At 49.9% G+C, this 22,405-nt stretch overlaps 1 protein-coding gene and 1 non-coding gene across 5 annotated transcripts in view; both read left to right on the top strand.

The window, feature by feature from the left end:
* ANKS3 (ankyrin repeat and sterile alpha motif domain containing 3) overlaps positions 1-22,405 on the top strand; it is a 590,125-nt gene that overhangs the window by 478,746 nt on the left and 88,974 nt on the right. The window lies entirely within an intron of this gene.
* Positions 11,902-12,063, top strand: LOC138570434 (U1 spliceosomal RNA). Its single transcript, XR_011303494.1, has one exon. It is a non-coding gene; the product is annotated as a U1 spliceosomal RNA (small nuclear RNA).

Raw genomic sequence — 22,405 nt, 5'->3', positions numbered from 1 at the left:
AAGCCCTCCCCTTCGGACTACGGTCGGCACCCAGGGTATTCACCAAGTGCCTGGCACCGGTGGCGGCGCAGCTGCGCCGCGAGGGGATCCACGTCTACCCCTACCTGGACGACTGGCTCATCCGAGCCAAGACGAGGGAGCTCGCCGTGGAGCACACGGCAAGGACCGTCCAACTTCTCACGGACCTGGGATTCTCCGTGAACTACGCCAAGTCCCACCTGGTATCCGCGCAAAACGCACTGTTTCTGGGAGCGAAGCTCGACACAGTGTCCCTTCTGGCCTCCCCGTCGGAGGAAAGGACCAGGTCCATCCTGGGCAAGGTACAGCGGATGTTGGTTTCCGACGCGGCCAAGGTGATGTCCATCAAGTCCCTCATCGGAATGATGTCTTCTTGCATCTACCTCATTCCCATGTGCAGGCTCCGGATGCGCCCGTTGCAGGAGTTCCTGGACGCGCGCTGGATCCAAACGACGGGCGGCTTCGAGGAGAGGATCACACTTGACGAGAGTTTCCGCCGAGCGGTCCGGTGGTGGGGCAACCGCGCGCATCTGACGGCGGGCATGGACTTTCAGACCCCAGACCACCAGGAGACAGTGACCACGGATGCCTCACTGGAAGGGTGGGGAGCGCACACCGAAAATCTGCACGCGAGAGGCCTTTGGCTCCCGACGGAGAAGACCCTCCATATCAACGTCCTGGAGCTCCGTGCAGTGTTCTGGGCCCTCAGGTCTTTCCTTCCGTCCCTCAAGGGCCAGGTGGTGAGGATCTTCACCGACAACACCACCACCATGTTTTACATCAGGAAACAGGGCGGAACCAGGTCCCCAGCGCTGTCCAAGGAGGCGCAGGACCTGTGGCATTGGGCCGTCGCCCAAAGGATGTTTCTGGTGCCATTTCATCTGGCAGGGATAAAGAACACCATCGCCGACTCACTCAGCAGGGAGCTGCGCTCGTGCCACGAGTGGGAAGTACGGCAGGATCTAGTGGATCGCCTCTTCCGACGGTGGGGCACACCCCAGATCGACCTGTTCGCGACGGCGACGAACTCCAAGTGCCGGAGGTTCGCCAGCAGGTTTCCCCAGGCGAGGAGCATGGGCGATGCTTTCTCGTTCCCCTGGGAGGGCCTGTTCCTCTACGCGTTCCCTCCTTTGCCACTGCTAATCCGGCTCGTCAACCAGCTCAAGAGGTCACGGTGCAGGATGATCCTCGTCGCACCTGCGTGGCCGAGGCAGATATGGTTCCCGGACCTTCTGGACTTGTCAGCGTCCCCGCCAGTCAAGCTGCCGGTGGACGCGGATTTACTCTCCAGGGAAGGAGGCGCCATCCTCCACCACGACCCGAAATCGCTGAACTTGCAGGCCTGGCTCCTGCAGCGCTAGAGTTTGGAGGATACGACATACCGGCCGACTGCAGAGAGGTTCTTGCAAAGGCCAGGGCGTCCTCGACTCTTAAATGTTACGGACACAAATGGAAGAGGTTCTCTGTCTGGTGCCACGCACAGAAGATTAACCCTCTACGGATTACGGCTCCCCAAATACTGCCGTACCTGCTGACGCTGGCCAAAGCTGGACTGGCACACGCGTCCATCAAGATTCATCTTGCTGCGATCTCCCGATACACCAGAACCGCGGGCCGGACGTCCTTGTGGTCTCATCGTCTGGTGAAAGAGTTCATGAAGGGACTGTTCAGATCGTTCCCGCCGGTGAAGGCTCCGGCCCCGGCGTGGGAGCTCAACGTGGTGCTGACCAAGCTCATGGGACCTCCGTTCGAGCCTCTGCACTCGGCCCCGTTGAAGTTTCTGTCGTGGAAAACAGCGTTTCTTGTGGCCATCACCTCCGCACGACGGGTGGGAGAGATCCAGGCCCTTTCCTGCAAGGCCCCGTACTTGACTTTTCACGACACGAGGGTAGTGCTCAGGACGCACCCCTCCTTCATGCCCAAGGTACCGTCGGACTTCCATCTCAACGAACCCTTGGCGTTGCCTGTGTTCTTCCGGTCGCCTTCGTCGCCGGCTGAGAGGACTTTGCACTCGCTGGATGTGGCTAGAGCGCTGAAGTTCTACGTGGACCGCACGAAGTGTTTTCGGAAGACGTCACAACTCTTTGTGAACTTTGGACCTGTCAATCAGGGGAAGGCTCTCTCGAAGGCTTCCATTTCCAGATGGCTCTCCGGCTGTATCATGTACTGTCATCGGTTGGCAAACCGACCGCTGCCTGGCCGTCCGAGAGCCCATTCCACCAGAGCGATCGCAGCTACCACGGCGTTCCTTTCTGGTGTGCCCCTGTTGGACATATGCAGGGCTGCTACGTGGAGGTCAACGCACACCTTCACGAAATTTTACTGCGTCGACCGGGATTCCAGGGAGGAGTCCAGGGTCGGCCAAGCAGTGCTGCGCAACCTGTTCGCCTGAGGTGAGCCTGGTGAGGAGGTAAGATGCTTAATGTTGAGTTTGATGTACTGCTTAATGTTGAGCCGTTGCCACCTCCCGTGGTTGTGCATGTGTGTACTGCTATGTATTCTTTATTCATGAGCATGTGAATCCATGCCAGACCCCATGCTGGAGAAGGAACAAGTTACTTACCTGTAGCTGTTGTTCTCCAGCATGGGTCTGGCATGGATTCACATGCGAACCCTCCCGCCTACCCCTCTGCGGCTCTTCACTTGGTAATACTGCCACTTCACGTGCTTCCAAATCTGAAGATGGCTGCCAGAGGCGATGCTTTGGTAGAGGGCAGTCATTGGCTGTGGTCAGTATGACGCAGAGACCAGTGATTGGTTATTACTACGAAAGACAGATCAGAAACGAAACTGATACTGGTTTTTTCTTTACCGAGGATTCCCAGCCTGACGACGGGGAATATTCATGAGCATGAGAATCCATGCCAGACCCATGCTGGAGAACAGCTACAGGTAAGTAACTTGTTCCTTACACCAGGATCACTTTAAATATTTTAGACTTTTCCACTAGAACACTTCGGAATACTTGAGAATACCTTAAAAGGAATTAGACCATTACTGCGCACTCTGAAAATGTCGACTTTTATTGTTAATTCGACCCCCTTTACACCACAAATATATGGGGGGGGAATGGTATATAATGCAAGTAGGGGGGCTGCGGGGGGGGGGTCTCCTCCCGCATATATATGTGATGTAAAGGCTGTCAAAATAAAATAAAAAGTCAGCAGTTTCGGGATCGCAGTGATTGTGGTCGCAGTAATCGTATAGTTTCCACTTAAAAAGACACTTTCACTTTTGTGTTTGTTCACGGTTACATTTGTAGCAACGTTAGAAAGGGAAAAGACTTATCGTATTATCGGTTATTACGTGCACCTGCGGTTTTTAACAGTTTGTACAGTAAAACAAAACATTTACTCTGCAAATACATATAGTAAAGTCATTTTAAGGCAGGAAAATAGTAAGTGTAACATTAGCCTGGTTGAAGGTTCTAGAGAGGGTTTCTTCGCGCAGCAAGTCTTAAGTTCAAAAACGCAACCCTAGCTAAAAGCAGTTTGGTGAGGGCTCAAAGTCTTGACAAGCAGTAGAATACAAAGTTCCAGAGGATTTCTTCCAGTCTCTAGTGTTATATTGATATTTCATTTATATTGTGCTCGTACACAAGTGTTTGAGAGCGCGGCAAGGGAGGGCAACAGGGGAGAACAAAACAACGATCTTACTAGGCCCAGTGACATTATGAATGCGCAAGTGCATGGGAAAGGGAAAAGTGCGTGGAGGGGGGAGTGGAAAGTGCGGAGCAGAGGAGAAGCGACTAAATAATAAATAAATAAATATGCAGATAAAGATGCAGCAAGTTAACAACTAACAAGGGAGTCTTGTAAAATGACGTGATGAAGGGACACAAGCAGCGGCTTGAGTCTGAGGTAAGAGGGGGTGACCCTGGACACCTGTAGGTGCACTACAAGGCTCTGGGCGACTTCCTGGACTCAGGTTAGCAATACATTTTTCCCCACAGTACCTTAGGTTACAGCAAAATGTTTGTGGTGGATGCTCTGCGATGTTGCAACTCTGGACCTAACTGCTGGGCTCCTTTGTCTGATGACTAAAGGCAGGACAATGGATGGGATCTCTCAGCAGCAGTCTCGAGGGAGGACCTGTAGCATGACTTTCAGCAACTTCTTGGTCCACTCTATGGTTTTGACACCTTTTCTGCAACACCAACAAAGGGCACAAATTGTCTGGTCAATCTTCTTTGCTTCCTGCTGTCCAGCACTCTCGTGAGGGGTTCTGGGCGAGTTGGATCAGATCTCTGGAGTGTCCTTACGGGTTCAGCAAAGATTTGGACGGATCTGGCCTTTCCACAACAATGCACAGGAAATGGGTAGCAGGTCTCTGGTATTGAGGTTCCGCAGCTCTGGAAACTCCTAGGACCTCGGGAGATGACTCCGTTCAAGTCTTGGGACTGGTTATTCCCACCAACCAAAGGGAACGAGTCGTCCTCTTCGCATAGAAAACAGTGTCAGGACAGCAGTGGTCGTTTCATGGTGGTGTTGCAAAGGGTCTTCAGGCGTCACTGGTCGTCGTCTTCGGTTACTTCAGTTTCCAGTGAGTTGCTTTTCACTCCAGAAGCCTCACCTTTTATACAGTTCCAGCACACGCTCCTCTTCAATCTCGCAGCATTTTACAAAAAGGGGCTTTTGGCTGTCAAATCAGGACAGCCAGACCCCCTGTGGGAGCTGGTCCTATTCAGGCACTCCGGCAGACAAAGAACGGGGGGGGGTGTAAGACTCCTCCCCCTCTTTCTGCCTGTCCAGACACTCTGGAGCCTAGGCGGGGATACCAAAGGGTTCTGCTAAGGCAAAACACACACACTGACCTCCCCCTCCCAGCATGGTAGAAGAAGGGCTAACAAAGAACCAACAACACTAGTAATGGCGAAAATAGGCCCCAAGTTGGTACTTGCGAGCCCCTACTGTCCACTACAGAGGCTATGGGCATAGCCTGCGGTATAAAAACGACACTATAGTTAGTAAAACACGTCCACTGCCACCAGCCATAACTAGGAGATTGTCTACGCGACAAAAAAGTCACAGAAGTAGAGAGAACGAGGATACTAGTTATCCCTATGGCACTCCACTGAAGGTGGTGTAATTCCAGATATCTTTGTATTTACATATAGGCCACCTTGTCCAAAATTTTTAGGAGAAAGGGCACTGTAGTAATTGGCCTATAGTTAGTAGGCGTAGATCAGGGTTGTCCAACATACGGCCCGCCAAGCCATTTTATGTGGCCCGCCAAGCCATTTTATGTGGCCCGCCAAGCCATTTTATGTGGCCCGCCAAGCCATTTTATGTGGCCCGCGAGGCCGTATGTTGGACAACTCTTGAGTTAAAAAAAAAATAATACATATATATATATATATATATATATATATATATATATATATATATATATATATATATATATATATATATATATATATATATATATATATATATTTTTTTTTTGTGTTGGCACAATATTCTTTAATGGCAGCACAGATAAGTAACAAACAAGATGTTACTGTTATACGAACACTTGCACATCAACTAATGCACAAAATGTGCCAAGCGCCACTCGTCTTTACAGGCACAACCATGAACTACATCATCTTTGATGCAGCCCCGAAGAGAGCAAGGGACAACTGAGTGCTGTTAGGGAGAATTCTCTGTTTAGGATGAATTGCCTAACCTACTGAGTCCCCCAGCAGCTTTGCTGGATTTTCGGGGTTTATTTTTTTCTCCTGCCAAGAGTGAGACTCTTTTACCCTCACTCTTGGGCATGATTTGAGTGTGTTTCTTTGAATCTAGATGTGTTTAATGGGCTATGGGGTCTTTTACTCCATAGGGCTTCATGTGTTTTTGTGATGTGTGTTACACAGAACCCTCAGTGCAGTAACACAGGGGTGTCATAGTGGCCCCCCAGTATAGACTCCATACCCTGGGACTGACTACTGTCTCCCAGGGCATGTAAAGTCACCATTGACTTTACTAGTCTTAAATTCTGAACAGAACCAGTACAAACCATCATATTGTGGACGTACTGGCTGGGGCAATTCAATTGCCCCGGGGTCTGTTAGTCGAGGGGGCACGTCTCCGTCCCCCCTGATCGAGTTTTGGCTGGTGGCAGTGGATACTACTTTTTATATTCAACCGCGAATATTTTCCTATGGGATTTCCCATTGTTTTAGGCTACTATCTTTATTTAATTATTTACGGTAGCCTCGAACATACCGCCGGTTTATTTAATTAATATTAATTCTCCGGTTGGTATTTTTTGCCAAAACTTGATTCTAAAATGGCGTTTGTGTTCTCTTCTGTGACTCCAACCCAAGTCGAGCCCTTTGTTCCACTTTTTGGCAGGCTTCTCCACAGAAGCCCTCCAAAGTGGTGCCACTCTGTCTGGGATACTTAGGAGGGGTGGAGGGGGATTTAGGCACCCTGGACTGAGTTGCCTAGGCAACTCAAGTCGCACTCCGTCCTGATTGGCCCAAGTGGTGTGCCGGCCGGCTCACCACTTAGCATGTTTGAGTGACAGCTAGGCTGAATGAATGGGGGTTTTCTGCATAAAAGCAGGGCTTTGGGGACTGGAACTTCAGAAGTCGCCACAGGACCCAAGAACCCGACGAGGGAGAAGCTGAGCCGACCTGCCACGACGCCACCCCCGGTGGAGCCCTGCTGGACCATCTCACCACTTTTCCCAACGACAGAGGAGATCTCCCGCCGGAGAGTCTTCTTCCTTTCACTGGTGGGGATAACCAGTTTCACCGTCTTTTCGCCTTCCCGACATACCTCGTGGCCGCCTTGCCTGTGCCAAGCACCCTGGCAACCGGGATACCACGTTTTACCACGACCGCGAACAAAGGTACCAATTTTAACCGGAAAACTCTGCGGCTGATTTCTTTCCTGGTAGTGCAACGACCTTCATCTTTCCTCCAAGTCGAGATCTTCTCTTCCCCACTTGCACCCACTGCCAGGAACAACTGCCACCACTGGAGGATCCTTCCCACTTAAGGTACTGTGTCCCGCCAGGCTTCCCTTGCTACCGACTGCACAGGGTAGATTTAGCCCCCGGCTTTCGAACCTGGGTTAGCCTGGGACACCCTGGCTAAACTTTCCTAAGCCTCTGTAAACTCTTTTTGAACTCTCTGCAAGACTTTCTAAGCCTAGTGTAACTGTGTGATCTTGGGCGCATTTGTGCTCTGCTCTCTCTAAGAGTGGGCCCAGCCTTTGGACTTTGGCTCACCAGTGACTTTTGCTCTTCTGCCTTGCTAACAGTGTTCCTAAATCTTAGAGTGGTGTACCTTTCCATATTCTGTCTTTTTTCCTCCCTTTCTCACAAACTTATTGGAGTGCCATCTAGTTAAGCGCTCACCTCTGTATGAAAATAAGTGGTGTTTTACTGAGACTTATCTGATAAGGAAAAAGGAGTGTATATATTACAATAGTAACTGTGTTTAGAATATTTTACGACAAGAGTGCTGGAGTGTTTCAAACAGTGTGTTTTTAAATAAATAATTATATACTTTGATACAAAAGCTCTGGTCAGTGTTTGCTTGTATTGGTGTGTCTGAGTGCCTATTGTGTATACTTTGCATACTGCCTAACTCTTCTTGAGAGAAGTCTGACTGCTCAGCCACAGCTACCAGGTAAATCTGGGTGGTACAGACTGCTACCAAGTGGGTTTACTGCTAACACCTGTAGTCCTAAATCTTTTGCAGTGTTCCCAAAGGGAACTGCACAGGTTTCTGCCTAACAAGTGCACATGACCATTGGGTGATCACCCCTACAGTTGGAACATTCATGTTTGAAGCGACAGAGGCTTCCCCTCCCACATTCGTTTTTATCATAGGGCCAGCAGTAGCCTCTTTTTGGTATCCTCATCCCAGGTGGCACAATCCCAGGTGGCTCAATGGTCTTGATAAGAGTCGGATCTGGCTTGGATATTTGCAGCCACAGGTGGGAATGTATCACTTTCCAGCTCAGGTCTGGGTGAACTTCCTTCAATCTACGGAACTGTTCATCATAGTATCGCCACCCTCCCAATGGTGATTGGTCGTGGGCCTTGCGAATGGTTTCACCAAAGTCAAAAAAGCCCTTCATCTTTTCAGGTGCATCCTCAAGCAAGATGCTACCCATAATGGCAAAGCCTCTCTGCCAACGCACCAATGTCCTCCGTTGGGCATCCTTCTAATTTATGCCACCCTTTGGAAGCAGAGTGAACATATCAAAGAACCGCACAACTGAAACGGTCTCCCGGAGCTCTTTGGGAATATGGGCTGCCAATGGCGCAGATGAGAAAAATCCATATGTTGAACTGGTGGGGGGAGATTTTTTTTTTTAAATGTGCCGGTGCGCAAAACTAACTTCCTCTGGTAACCCCATGGGGTCAACAGAGGTAGTTACAGTCCTCAGCCACGAAGCGTTTATTTATGCAATGTTTGTCGGATATAAACCTTGCAGAAATAAATACATTCGTCAAGAAGATCTTGGGACTTGATGATGGAGGAAGGAGAGACTAATTTGTATCACGGCATAGTGGGGGTTGCCTCGGGAATACCGTTTATTTTCAGTGAGCGCGGGTCCATACAATTGTCCAGTACTCCTACAAACTATGAACAATGGGATTAATATAGTAGCAATTACTTTGCATTTAAATATCCCATTTCAGGCGAGTAGGACCCACCATGCAAGAGAGGAACGGGCTCCGGCCCAGAATGCCCGTTCCTCTCTTGCATGGTGCTCCGAGGGGCAAAAGGCGAGCCGAGATGAAGGGAGGAGGTGGCGAGGTGAGGAGAAGAGAGTGCTGACCAGGGTGAAGTATTATGTGGACAGGTGGTGGGCAGGAGTTCCACTCGGCGTGGGAAGCACAGCTGATTCCTGAACCCCTGATTAGCCGTGGGCCGCTGTTCAGAGGGCCATTGTGCGGAGTTACTTTCAAGGTTTGTCATCTCTGGACATATGTTTAGCAGGGGTTGCGGCGGCACAGCCTGTCTGCCCCAAAAATCGTTCTTTTGAATTGCGAATGTCACCGAAGATGAACCTTTATCAGCTGAGAAACTTAAAGGGGTAGTCCAGCTAAAAATGTTATTTAAAAAATAGATGGGCAACATGAAAAAAAAATACTAGCACTTTTTTTTAAAAACTTCCTATGTAAAATTTTGAGCTATTCAAGCTCAAAATTCGCAAAAGCAAGCACAAGGGCGCATCCATTTTGTGAAATGGATGCCCACCTGTGCTGGCTTTTGCTTTTGCGGCCATAATGAAGGAAAAGCCAGCCAGCTGTAGTAAACAAAAGCTACCGCTGGGTGGCTTTTCCTTCATTGGTGCTGTACGCGGAGGACGGGGACCGGAGACCAGAGCAGGAAAGCTGCAGCTGAATCTCGGTAAGTGCCATTTTTTTTTTTTATAATAAGCACTAGCTGCGGTTTTTTTTTCTAAGTTTTCCGGGCTGGAGGAGCCCGGAAAACTTAGAAATAAAACCGCAGCATTAAAAACGTTGTATTTATATTTGCGGTTGCTTTTGAAGCAACCACAAACATAAATACAACATTATTGTGTTTGAAAACGCTGTGGTTTTTCTTTCCAAGTTTCTCAGGCTCCTCTGGCTCGGAGGAGCCTGAGAAACTCGGAAAGAAAAACCGCAGTGTTTTCAAACACAACCGCGTTGTGTTTCTGCCTGCTGTGGCTATCACTTTGGGTCTCCGGTGCTCCCCCAGGGGAGCACCGGAGACCCAAAGTGAAAGCAAAGGCAGGCAGAAACACAACGCGGTTGTGTTTACATGCCGCAGTGTTTCTGCCTACAGCTGATTTCCCATTTGGGGCTCTCGGGCTCCCCACGGGGGGCCCGAGAGCCCCAAATGGGAAATTCTAAATGCTGCAGTGTTTCTGCCTAAATCTGATTTCTCATTTGGGGCTCTCGGGCTCCCCTGGGAGCCCGAGAGCCCCAAATGGGAAAGCAGATTTAGGCAGAAACACAACCGCGTTGTGTTTCTGCCTGCCTTGGCTTTCACTTTGGGTCTCCGGTGCTCCCCTACGGGAGCACCGGAGACCCAAAGTGATAGCCACAGCAGGCAGAAACACAACGCGGTTGTGTTTGAAAACGCTGCGGTTTTTCTTTCCAAGTTTCTCAGGCTCCTCCGAGCCGGAGCAGCCTGAGAAACTCGGAAAGAAAAACCGCAGCGTTTTCAAACGCAATAACGTTGTATTTATGTTTGCCGTCGCTTCAAAAGCGACCGCAAACACAAATACAACGTTTTTAAAGATGCAGTTTTATTTCTAAATTTTTCCGGGCTCCTCCAGCCCGGAAAACTTAGAAAAAAAAACGCAGCTAGTGCTTATTTTTTAAAAAAAATAAATACTTACCGAGATTCAGCTGCAGCTTTCCTGCTCTGGTCTCCGGTCCCCATCCTCCGCGTACAGCACCAATGAAGGAAAAGCCACCCAGCGGTAGCTTTTGTTTACTACAGCTGGCTGGCTTTTCCTTCATTAGTGCTGCAAAAGCAAAAGCCAGCAGAGGCGGGCATCCATTTCACAAAATGGATGCGCCCATGTGCTTGCTTTTGCGAATTTTGAGCTTGAATAGCTCAAAATTTTACATAAGAAGTTTAAAAAAAAAAGTGCTAGTATTTTTTTTTAATGTTGCCTATTTTTTAAATAAAATTTTTAGCTGGACTACCCCTTTAACCTTTGCAGTGCTTTTTTTCCTTGTCTCGAGACAAAGAAGAACAGCGGGAGCTCAGTTACGTTTACCTCTAAGCACAGTGCGGATTGATGAACATGTCCATGCATTATACCAAGTACATTGGACATTATAGATGTGGTCAGTGGGGTATCAAAGCATAGCGAATACCACATGTACAGCACAATATGTTACCCTAGTAGTGCCCCACCCAATAACACACTGCAACCTGCAAATGGGCCTCAGTGGACCACCTGCCAAGGTTTCTGGAAGTTGCTTATGATCTTGATCTATGATATGATCTGATAGGTTATTTACAAGGCGCTTAATACCCATGCAGCAGTGATCCCAATAATAAAAGTGAAACGGGCAAGCCCAACAGTTATAACTTATTTTCACTCTTTTGGTAGCGCAGTCTGAGGGCAGCCTATACGCTTCAGGAGAGGTGTGAGCTGATACAGTTGCAACACAAAAAACAATAGTACTATGTTCCCAAAATACCTTAGTTCTTGTCTTTCGGATCTCAGCAGAGCCAGGCTTTTCAGCATCAGACCAGAAGCATGGGTGCCTTTGGGCTGGGCTGGGGTCAAGTCGGAGAGCAGCAGCGATGGGCCCCAATGATGCAGTTCTGTTTGGCAGTGGTGCTGATTTGCGGGTAGAAAACGCTGGGAACAGTAGGCCGTGCCAAGTGGATGGCACTGGAAGACTCAGTGACCTCTGGGCCCGGACAAGGGAATACTTGCCTTTGGCGCTGTGCAGGCTCGGCTGATACAACACGGCATATGGTTACGGCAAAATGTCAAAGCTTCAGCATTGTCATTGAGCAGAACTCTGAGATTCAGGGGTGGTGGAGCATCGAGGTCCAAGATGATTATGATGGTGTCAGTGGGGCCAGCGCTGAGCAGCTCTGCTCAGGAGGGCCATGGGCTCGTGTGGGGCCGACAGGCCAGTGGGCAGAGTACAACAGGCCTGCTCGAGCCATCCTGCTATTTATACAAATCTCGGGCTGTGCAGGGCCTGATGGGAGAAAGGAACTGCGCTACAATCTGCTCTTCTGCTGGGCTCTGCCTGCCAGAGCTTCCCCCTACACGCGGGACAGGCAGCTCTGCAGACGCTCAGAGCTTCCAGGGGGTGGAGGGTTGGGGCTGGGTCAGGACCTGCCTTCTCACCCTTGCTTAGCGGGGCTTCCCTGAACTGACCGAACCCCTGCCCTCTTGCATGCAACTCATACTTAGCTGGAAGGGGAGAATCTGATCTCAAGGGCAGATCTCCCAGGGTGAGGCTTACCCATTGCACATCGGATTTGCTGACCCCTGCTATGTCCACAAATGTGGGATACACGACTGCATTATTTCTGGTCGTGGGGGACTGCATTTGCGCTCTCCCCCCGATTTATTGGTGAAAGAAAGAAAAGGTAAAGTGTGCACTAGGCCTGATAGGTTGCATATTTTAAGATTGTGCTCACATTGCGTTTCTTCAATTAGGTTCACCTTTGGGTGATCGCTTTTCCACATTTTATCTGTTGAATTGAATTATGCTTCGTTCATCACCACAGAAGTAATGTGTGTTACAGAGATAAGCTGCCATATGTATTGGGCACACTGTACATGCTCAGGCAGCATCAATCATGCTTTGTACAGGACAATGCTAGCCTAAATTGGGAACAGCTAGCATAGACATGTTGCTACAGAGGCATATTTTGGGTACAACCAGCATGGCAATGTGTTACATCAGTGACAGTGCTGTCTTACACTGTGGACACATTGATCATTAAAATGTGTTGTTGTAAAATGTTCTTTTCTGCTGTTGGTGACATGGAATTTTCATGTTCCCCTTTAGAACTGATTGTAAAGTTATGGGTTTTTGGTCACCTTTTCTGCTGTAAAATGCAGTATTTCAACCCCATATTTGAAAAAAAATTATTGGGGGGGGGGGACCCCCCAAAACCCTCCCTAAAACCTTGTATCTCCCTCGCTACGCTTGGTCGCCCCCACTATTTCAGAAAAATATTAACACATAGACACTGAAAGAAATCACAAGCAACTACCCTTTGATCACTGCCCATGACACCAAAAGCTATCTTTGGGACTGCATGGTTATCACTGCCTGTGATGCTATTGTGTCAAAGGTCGCACAATATCGCGTTTTAATATACTGCTTTGGGTGAGGTTGTTGACTTTTGGCTCGCCGGCCCACTGGGTGACAAAAAGTTAATGCTTCGGCCCCACATTCAAAAAGATTGGACAAGCCTGGCGTAGATGGATCTAGAGTCGTTTTTTTTTTAGGAGTGGGAGTACCCAAGATTGTTTAAGGTTGGTTGGGATGATACCAGTGGAAAAAGACGCATTGATAAGCTTAGTCATGAAAGGTGATGGCTCTCGGGCCGCATCCTTGATGAGCTGCACAGGGCAGAGATCACCCTGACAGTTGGATGGTTTGAGGGACAGAATAATTCTTTCCACCTCAAGAATAGATACTTTGGAGAAGGTGAATCGGGTAGGTTAGACTTCGTTGGTATTCCCAATTATTTTAGGTGGGGGGTAGGTTGTTTAAAGAAGCTTGTTTATTGGATATTCTATTTTGTAAGGTGGATTTTTTTATTGGCTAGAGCATGTTGGATGTCTGAGCACCATTTTATATCTTTGGTACATGTGTCTGGTATTGCTATGGGAGTCTCTATTTCTTTAAGAATGGTAAATCCTTCACATTGGACTTGGCTTGGGATATACGAGTGTCGAAAGATATTCGTTTAGCTAGGCATATTTCTTTTTTGTAGAGGGATGACAGTTTGGTAAGCTTGAGGTTGTTCGCTTCTGACGGTAGTATTTTCCAAGCAGCCTCACAGTTTTTTTTTGTTGCCTTAAGTTTTTTAGGAAAGGTGTAAACCATTTATTCAGATGGATTTTCGGCTTGCTTGGTCCAAGTTTGAGGGGGCGATCTGGTCTAGGGAGGAGGCCATAATTTTGTTTCACTCCTCGACCAGGCTCTCAGGGTCAGTACTGTCGGGCAGCAAGTTAAGGGTGGGGGGTGTACGGCAGGGATAAGCCTATCCACTGTGATACTCCTTTTGTTTCTAGTTGGTGTGGGTGAAGCCCTGCGGGCTGGTGGAGGTGGGGGTCTGTTGGTCGAGAGCATGAATGAGCATGAATGAAAGCAGTTGTAATCTGCCACCCAATCGAGTATTCTACCTTTGTTATGGGTGGATGTTTTGCTTCTTTGGGTGAATCCAAGTTCTGATAGAATGTTTGCTGTTGCTAAGGCAGGCTGGTCTGAAGGGTCATTAAAGCCCAGATTAAAGTTTCCAAGTAAAAGTACTTGCGTTGAACTTTTAAGATTACTAGATAGAATAGTGTTGATATCCTCCTCAAATTTCCCCGATGGCCCGGGGAGGCGATATATCAGGTGGATATTAAGGGTTTGGGCATTGGTCAGTGGTACTTTAACTGATAATAACTCACATGATTGGATGTCGATCGGGGTGGCTAATCCCATGGAGAGGCTGCATTTGCGGATAACGATACCTCCACCTCTGGATCCTTGTCTGTCTTGTCTCAAAATAGTGTAGCCGTCAGGGTCTGCTAGCATAAGCATAGGACCTGCTGCAGTGTGTAACCATGTCTTGGTGATGGCGAGGAAGTCTAGGTCTTCACTCTGGATCAGGTCGGCGATTTCTGTGGCGTGCGCTACTAAGGATCTGGAGTTTATTAGAGCTCCTCTAATAGGATGGCTCGTAGCAGTCATGGCTGTCAGTTGGGGAGCTCGTAGGGTTTTAGGTTTACAGGTTGTGGGCGAAGTGGTTTTTTTGTTCTAGGGAGACAGTTGTGCGCTAGGTTCGCGCTTGCAAGCGTTGGGCTATGTAAGGTTTTGGGAGTCCTTTTCCTATAGTGGTAGGAAGTGAGCTAATAGGAGGCTCAAATATTTTGGCTAGCCTAGCTCGAAGGCAAGTGTTCCTAGCCTTGGTAGTGCAGGGATTACTTGGTATTAGGGGTTTAGAATCATTCATTTCAAGGGGATCGGGTCCTCCGATGTACTCCATATCTATGACAGGTAATGTCCACAGCTGTGCTGCTTCGGAAAATCTTCAGTGTCTGCGTCAATGACGTCGATGCACCGTCCCCGAGGACCTCCTCCGACGGCCGACATCAGTCGATGTGATAAGTAGGACGCACGATGCCCATAGCCTCAGTTCCGTTTTTTCCGCGAACGTGTTCGCTTCGTGAATCTCGGTACGCCTCGACTCTTTGGAATTTGCTGTTTTCATTTCTCGGTTCGTTGAACCTGTTCGGTTTTTTGTGAAGACCTGTTCGTGGCGATGTCTACTTCGTCTTCAACCCCGCTTGCGGGCTTCAAGAAATGCGGGGACTGTGGGTCCAAGATGTCGGTCATGGACTCGCACAACGCCTGCCTCTGGTGCCTCGGGGAGGCCCACGATACAGACGACTGTCGACTGCCAGTCGCTCACTGCAAAGGCCGTAGCGGGAACGCAAGAAGAAGCTGTCGGTAGGTCGGGTGTCTAAGCCCCGGAAGTCGAGGTCTGCGGGGCTTTCGACTGATGACTCGAGTGGCAACTCTCTCCGCATCATCGTCGGAAGTCCAGTGGGTCTCCTTCCAGGAGTCGGTCTCGCCACTCCTCCGCCTCTTTGAGGCATTCCCGGAAGCGCCTGCGTCGGTCGCCTTCCCTGTCCTCTTCCGAGGACTCCACCCGTCGGCGGGTCGCTTATCCCTCTATGCAAGCAACACCGGAGGAATGGGCTTCCTTCGGGAAGCTGATGCTAACGATTCTTGAATCGCAGGGCACCGGTCTGTCCGTGCCTCCGAGTTGGGTCGGTTGGCACCGGTCGAGAGACCCCGCTCGTACACCTTTGGGCTCAGGTGGTCGGCACGGCTCGCAGGAGAGGTCCCACTCGGACAAGGGTAGCCATTCTCGCCATGCCCGTTCCAGGTCCCGGTCCTCGACGCGCTCGAGACTGTGTGATCCTGTGCCGTCTTCGAAGAAGACGTCAATGCCGTCGGCGCCTAGGTCGTCGAGAGACCTGCTCGGAGCTCCGGCTTCGAGGCCTGTGTCGATGCTGGCAGCGCTGCAGCTGACGTCGACGCTGAATCGCTCAACATCGACGCCTTTTCTGTCGACGCCGACTCGTTCGGCGCCCTCGACGCCTTTCGAGGCGGTGGTGTCGGAGGGGCCCCGTGGCACGGGGTTAGCCCCTAGAAAGGCTCTGGCTAAGGTCAGGCACTGCTTTGGTCCCCAGAGGTCTTCCTCTCCCCGGCTGGAGTACATTTCAGAGGGTGATGAAGGCTCTGATGACGGCTTGGTTCCGGTTCCAGATGAGCTTCTCTCGGGCCATAGCCAGTTTGATGACCTGAGGCAGTCACTGCATGATGCCAGTGGACTGGACACCTCTCCGGAGGTGGAGTTTTGTAGGCCGGAGCCTGGCACTCATGCCGATTCTTCATATCAGCGCCTTATGTCTCGGGTCCCCGAGTACTTGGGTTGGTCAGCTCCCCCAGGGGAGTTCGTTCAGGATGATCTCACGGACATCCTTGATCTTGGTCCCCCCGCTGACCCGGTTTTGCCGTTTCATATGGCTCTGCAGAGAAGGATGGCGGCGGCTTGGACTGCTCCGGAGAGTCTCCCGGCAGTGGGCAAGTCTTTGTCGTGAAAATACCATCCAGCCAGTAGCGACCCCTGCTACTTGTCCAGGCACCCCACTCCGGAGAGTTTGGTGGGGCAGGCGGCTACGGCCCCGGCAAAGCAGGCGTTGTATCCTACCATCCCTCCGGATAGGGACGACAAAGGTTTTGACGGCTGGGCGAAGAAAGTGTTTTCTTCAGGGGGGTATGGCACTTCAGGCGGCCAACTCCATATGTGCCTTGTCTCGTTTCGCACACACTCTGTGGAACTGTTGCTTTAGCGGCTGAACTTATTCCCGAAGGGGACGAATGGGATGGTTTCCCTGCTATGGTTCAGGATGGCAAGGATGCCATGTGTGAGGCCGTTCAGTCGGGTTTGGACATGGCAGATTGTGTCAGCCGGTCCATGGCGGCGAGCACCGTAATACGCAGGTTTACGTGGTTGAGGAAGTCTGGGTTGGCTCCTGATGTGCAGTCCAGGTTCCTCAACATGCCCTTTGACGGTGAACACCTTTTTGGCAGCAAGGCTGACGAGAGCCTTGAGAGGTTGCAGACCTCCAAAGCTGCAGCGAAGTCGTTGGGCGCTGCAGTTCGTCAACCTCTGCCTTTTCGTCCTAGGGGACAGCAATGGAGGGGAGGTTCCTTTCGCTATTACTCGTCCTTCAGTAAAGCGAGAGGAGCTAGCAGTCAAAGAGGTCACCGTAAGAGTGCCATAGGTGGAAACAAGGGTACTCGAGGTGCCATGGCCGCTCGGGCAGTTGCCTCTTTGCCCTCAGGCAACTCCGCAGCCGTTTCAGCTCAGTCATGAGGCCAGGTCCCATGGTTTGACGGTTGGGGGAAGGCTGGCACAGCATCTTGTAGAGTGGCAAGCCATTACTTCAGATGTGTGAGTTCTGGAGATCACAAACAACGGCTACTGTCTTCCTTTTCGGCAGAGGCCTCCCGACAATCCACCTGGGAACCTCTCTTTGAAGAGTCCGGATCCGCTCCTTGCGCAGGAAATTCAAGCCCTGCTGGAGAAAGGCACCATAGAACTGGTGCCTGTAGCGGAGAGGAACAAGGGATGGTATTCCCCTTATTTTTTGATTTCAAATGAAAGACGGGGGATTGAGACCCATCATGGACTTTCGCGGTTTGAACAAACTCCTCAGGAAGGACAAGTTCATGATGGTTACTCTCTCTCTCAAGTCCTCCAGGCCCTTCAACTTCAGGACTGGTTGGTGTCTCTCGACCTCAAGGATGCTTACTTCCATGTGCCGATCCATCCCAAGCACACGAAGTACCTGAGGTTTGCGGTTGGCGACTCACACTTTCAGTTTCGGGTCCTGCCGTTCGGATTGACCTCCGCCCCAAGGGTTTTCACCCACCTCATGGTGGTGGTGGCAGCGCATCTCAGGAAAGGGGGGATTCCCGTCTACCCCTACCTGGATGATAGGTTGATCAGGGGGAGCTCTCCCGAGCAAGTCCTGGATCATCTGTCCGTCACCTGCCACTCCCTTCACAAGCTGGGCTTCTCCCTCAATTTAAAGAAGTCCCCTTTGACACCAACACAGCGGCTCCAGTACATCGGAGCAGTGCTCGACACATCCCTGGGGCAGTGTTTTCCTCCCCAGGCGAGGGCTCTTCACATTCAGCAGATGGTGCACAAGTTTCAACTTGCCCAGACTCTCCCAGCGTCCGAGTTCTTGAGACTGCTCGGCCTCATGGCCTCCTGCATTCTTCTGGTGCCAGAGGCTCGTCTGCGGATGAGATCTTTGCAGTGGCCTCTCAAGCTCCAGTGGTCTCAGTCCTCGGCAGGCTGTCAGAGACCCTGTTCAGGTGCCGCCCTCGGTCGCCCAGGACCTTCTGTGGTGGGCCGTCGAAGGCAATCTGATGAAGGGGGCCCCCTTTTTGGCTGCCGTGGCCGGAGGTGACGATCGTGACGGACGCATCCCTCACGGGATGTGGAGCTCATGCCAATGAGTTGAGTCAGCGGTCGTTGGTCTCCGTCAGAGTCCAGACTCCATATCAATCTGTTGGAGCTCAGGGCCGTCAGGCTAGCCCTGAAGGCTTTTCTGCCGACTGTGCGAGGAAAGTGTGTCCTGATTCTAACAGACAACACAGTGGCCATGCACTACCTCAACAAAAAGGGGGGGGGGGCAGGGTCACTTCCTCTCTGCAGGGAGGCGATGCAGCTCGAGTTCTGGGCCATCCAGCAGGAAGTTTCGTTCTCGGCTGTTCATCTGGCCAGGGACGACAACGAGACGGCGGACGCTCCGAGCAGGCAGAGCACGGTCTCTTATGAGTTCGAGCTGGCTCAGGAGATTCTCTTGGAGATCTTCGCCCTTTGGGGGTCCCCTCAAGTAGATCTCTTCGCCTCCAGTGTCAACCGGAAGTGCGAAAGGTTTTGCTTGCAGGAATTTCCTCCAAAAGGAGCTCTAGGAGACGCGTTCGTGGTGGAGTGGACATTCCCACTGCTGTACGCGTTTCCTCCAGTCTCCGTCATCCCGCAAGTACTGCGGAGGTTACGGAGGTTTGTGCCTGGATGATCCTCATTGCTCCGGCGTGGGCCTGGAGGATGTGGTACCCGGAGACTTTCTCGACTTGTCCATCTGCCCTCCATGTCGTCTTCCCTACCGAGACGATCTGCTCTCACGGGACGGGTGGTCAGTTTCTCCATCCAGAGGTCCGATCCCTCAACCTTCACGCTTGGCTTCTGAAAGGTTGAGGTATAAGGATTGGGACCTCCCTGAAGACGTGATGGAGGTGTTGCTCTCGGCCAGGCGGCCAGCAACAGGGTCTCTGTACCGTTGCCGTTGGAGAAAGTTCTGCGACTGGTGCAGAGTTAAGAATGTGGATCCTTTTTAATGCGACATTCCCATGGTTCTGTCTCTTTTGCTTTCTTTGGCCCACAGGGGCTTGCAATTAAAGGTTACCTGGCGGCGCTGTCCATATTTAAGCGCTCGTCTGAAGAGTGTTCCTATTTTAAGATTCCTTTAATTTTGCAGTTTTTGAAAGGGCTCACTATTGTGTTCCCTCCGTCACCTTTTCTGGTGCCCGGTTGGGATTTGAACCTTGTTCTTAAGTTTCTTATGGGTGCTCCGTTTGAGCCTTTACATTCTTGCCCCTTGAGGCTGTTGACTCTGAAAACTGTGTTTTTGGTTGCGGTTACTTCCGCTTGCAGAGTGAGTGAGTTACAGGCACTTTCAGTTAAGCCACCCTTCACTGTTTCATAAGGACAGGGTTGTCCTTGGAGTTCGTCCTTTTCTTCCGAAGGTGGTTTCGGAATTTCATTTGAGCCAGAAGGTTGTTCTTCTGGCGTTCTATTCTCCACATCCTGGTAAGGAAGAGGAGAGGCTCCAGAGGCTTGATCCTAGGAGAGCGTTGAGCTTTTATATTTTGCGCATGTCCCGGGTCAGAGTGGACGATCAGCTTTTCATTGGTTACGCTGGAAAGCGTTTGGGACAAGCTGTGACGAAACAGACTTTGTCTCGTTGGATTATTTTAGCTATCTCCGAGTGTTACCGCTTGGCGGGGTAAGGACCCTCCGGCTGGCTTGCAGGCCCATTCTACCATGGGAGTGGCTGAGTCTACTGCCCTGCAGAGGGGTATTCCTATTCGTCACATCTGTGATGCAGCCACCTGGGCTTCAGTACATACTTTTGTACGTCACTACTCCCTCGATTCCATCAGAGGGCAGGATCTGGCCTTTGGCAAGGCAGTCCTATATTCCGCAATTTGATTGGGCATACTAAATTTGTGTTCTAAATTCTTTTCCCACCTCCTTGCTTGGTACTGCTTTGGGAGTCTGTCATAGATATGGAATACGTCGCAGGACCCAAGCCCCTCGAAGAACAAGTTACTTTCTTACCTGGTAACGTTCTTTCGATGGGATGGTCCGACAACGTATTCCACATCGCTTCCTCCCTACCTTCCCCGCTGCAGAATTTCTTTTGCGATTGCAGCTTGCGTTCTGCAAGGCCTTGTGTGTCTGACCGGCAGAATACTGGTGGCACACGTTCTGGGAAAAATTATAACTGAGGCTATGGGCGTCGTGCGTCCTACTTATCACATCGAGTGACATCGGCCGTTGGAGGAGGTCCTCGGGGACGGCGCTTCAACGTCATCGACGCAGATGCCAAAGATTTTCTGCAGCAACACAGCTGTGGACATTACCTGTCATAGATATCGAATACGTCGTCGGACCATCCCATCGAAAGAACGTTACCAGGTAAGAAAGTAACTTGTTCATCTAAGAATTGTTTGGTAGTATTATTGGCCAAATAGGAGGGCACCATGGTGGATAGATTCCCAAAGGTTGGTAAATGGGATTTCATGAGGTAGAGCATAAGCCTCTGTATAGGAAATGCGATGTAGGCAGTCTGGCTAGTGACTGTAAGGAGCATACTAGTATTTGGTGGGCGTATAACTTTCTAGGGAGCTGGTGCCTGAAGGCTAATGGAGAGCTAATAAGGTATTATCATTAGCGGCATAGAGCAACTCATAGGTAGTAGCAGCAGCAGCAGCAGCACTTGAGCCTCATGCAGTAGTTAAGATAATGGCATCAGCATGAAGCACCATTTTGAGTAAGGGCACCGACATAGTATGGGAACTAATGCGTGCATAATTCAGGTAGGGTCATGGGGCACCGTTCAATAGGGACACTAGCAAAGTTCAGCAGTGCAAATTAGGGCAGCAACATAGTGCATCAGCCAATCAGAGTAGGGCCATAGTAATTTAGTTATTGGCTAATGTATATTATCATATGCGTTAGCGTAAACATCACATAGCTAAGACGTTATACTAGGGTAGCATGTCTAAGAACTAGTAAGAGGCTATGCAGCAATACTGGCTAGTCCACGTAATGCAGGCATTTGTATTTCCTAAGCAATTTCAAAGTATGGACTAGTAGACAGTTATAGCATAAAGATCTTTGCATTTGAGTGCAAAAACATTGCCATGGCATGTGAGTGCGATTTGCTAGTTTAGCTTGCGAGCAACATATGAGACAGTTACCACAATTTCGCCTGGTTGTGCACAAATACTGTTAGTTCAATCATATCAGGGATCCTAGTAAATTAGCAGAGGTAGTACGGTAATAGTGTGTATCTGTGTTATCAGAGGCGGTCACTGAGAATGTGGTCAGGCAGTTTTATATACGGAAGAAGCCTGATAACATCATAACATTTGGCAGTGTTCGTTCGGTGCAATTGTCAATTATGCAGGTGAATGTTTTGGAGCTGGGCCTTATACAGTGTAGCAGTGGGTAGGTGGCTTACAGCATACGATATCGTTGTCCAAAGGTGTCAGTCGCACAAATGAGGCAGGTAGCATTTCAGCTGAAAGTGCTGGGGGTTTCACTAGGAGAGGGAATGAAGCATAACAATTATAAAAATTATAGATCTCCCTAACAAGTTTCTATCAACTTAACGATGTGCCCAAGACTGGCTGTTGCCAGCAGGTATTTTTCAACAGTGGTTTTCATTTTTCTTGTGTGCACTCTGGATTTTACCGCATAATGTGGTCTAGTACCACATACTCAAAATGGCTATGCCGTGTATTTTTTGCCCTGTTTGGCCAGCTTGTCATTTCACGCTCTTCCAGGAAATACTTTATATGGAAAACCCTTTCCCAGAAAAAGCAGCGGTGGGCCTTTTGGTATTAGGTGGGCGCTAGACCTGTCTGGTCCCAGTCCACATCTATTTTTTTAATATGACAATTTATTATAATTTAAACAAAACATGACATGCATCAACCAAAACAGACGAAATACAGTGATTGACTGGATACTGAACGAAGAGACGTCAAAAAGGGCGAAATGGGGTATTGTGCATCTCCAGCCCACACCCGCCACTTACATCACTCAAAAGGTTGATACCATCAGCTAGCCTCCTCCCATTTACACCATATTTTCTGAAATTTGGTTAGGCATTCCAAATTCTCCTTTCATAAGACATGCACACATCCATTTCAGAAACCCATTTGCCGCGTGTAGGCACCTCCGAACCCCCCAAACCATGTCTATATTTCTTTTTGCAAGAATAGCCGTGGTTGATATCAGTAGCTTGTCCCACCGGTTGTAGGATTGGGCACCCCAAATGCCCAGCAACAGCGTTGGATC

The sequence above is a fragment of the Ambystoma mexicanum genome, chromosome 2q (assembly GCF_040938575.1).
Source record: "Ambystoma mexicanum isolate Mex_15411 chromosome 2q, UKY_AmexF1_1, whole genome shotgun sequence".
In the NCBI taxonomy this organism is placed as follows: domain Eukaryota; kingdom Metazoa; phylum Chordata; class Amphibia; order Caudata; family Ambystomatidae; genus Ambystoma; species Ambystoma mexicanum.
Note: the sequence above shows the minus strand (reverse complement) of the source record. Positions and strands in the feature narration are given on the sequence as shown.